General features: G+C 45.0%; 1 protein-coding gene and 1 pseudogene across 1 annotated transcript in view; both read left to right on the top strand.

Annotated features, from left to right (window-relative positions):
- Window positions 1–1,194, top strand: part of DAPK1 (death associated protein kinase 1) — a 470,647-nt gene that overhangs the window by 408,516 nt on the left and 60,937 nt on the right.
- LOC115277007 overlaps window positions 1–1,194 on the top strand; it is a 12,560-nt pseudogene that overhangs the window by 2,974 nt on the left and 8,392 nt on the right.

Raw genomic sequence — 1,194 nt, 5'->3', positions numbered from 1 at the left:
GTCCTTGATTATGATAATGCTGTATAGGATGCCATAATTGCACTGAATGGATGGTAGTTGTGGCAAATGCATTGCAGGTGGGGAAGGCAAATCTGTATCCAGACTGTCTATCCCAGGAAGAACAAATGCTGTCTCTTCCATGATGGAAATGCTCCAACATAATCAACCTGCCACCAGGTAGCTGGCTGATCACCCTGGAGAATGGTGTCTTATCAGAGACTCAGTGTCAGTCTTTCTTGCCAGAAGATTTGGCACTCATCAGTGGCCATAGCAAGTTTGTCCTTGTGAAAGAAATCTATGTTTCTGAGCCCATGCAAAATCTCCACCACAGCCAGTATGGCCACTTGGTCTATGATTCTCTTCAATGATGGCTGGGGTTGCTATGGAAAGGACTGAGACTATTATTCACAGAATGGGTGACCCTACCCACTTGTTTATTAAAATTTTCCTCTGATGAGTTCACCCTACCCAATTGATTATTAAAATCCTCCTCTGCTGAGTTCACATTTAGTGACCATTCACACAGGACACAAATATCTTCACACCTTCACCCATTAAGAAAGGTTTGTTCACACAGCTGCTCCCCAGATTTCCATGGAACCACTTATCCAATCATGGTCTTTCCAGGTCTTTAGTCATCCTGCCAAACCACGGGACACAGCTCACAAATCAGAACATAATAACACATTTGGCCATATTTCCTTCCAAGTAAAGTGAACCACCAGGTCTATAACTGGAAGTAGTGCCTCTAGGTAGAATCTGTCTTCCCCAATGTCTTTTACAGATGCCCCAGGTAAGACTGTAGTGCTGCAGCTGTGCACCTTCAGGTGAACCAACCCATTGTGAAGAACCACCTGCAAACCTGGCCTGAATCTTATCTGTCAATAGAGAACTCCCAGTGAGGCCAGAGATGCAGGCTGGACAAAGAAGGCAGGGTAGGGCCGTGGACATTTGGGTGCTCTTAGGGTAAATTTCTCATGCCTTCAGGGTCCACTTGGGCCTAATTGTTCATATACCACTTCCATTGGATGAAAGGGTGTTGATGTCCATGTCCAACTTTATGGCTTTGTTCATCAGATAACATTCATGCATGATGGGCAGCTCAGGTCACACTGTAAACTGATGACCTGTGGTTAAATATTCAGTCTCTACTCAGGTTCCAGAACAGGCCAAGACCTCATTCTCCAAAGGAGA

The sequence above is a fragment of the Suricata suricatta genome, chromosome 13, assembly GCF_006229205.1.
Source record: "Suricata suricatta isolate VVHF042 chromosome 13, meerkat_22Aug2017_6uvM2_HiC, whole genome shotgun sequence".
Taxonomy (NCBI): Eukaryota; Metazoa; Chordata; class Mammalia; order Carnivora; family Herpestidae; genus Suricata; species Suricata suricatta.
The sequence above is the reverse complement of the archived record's forward strand: the minus strand, read 5'-3'. Positions and strand labels throughout refer to the sequence as shown.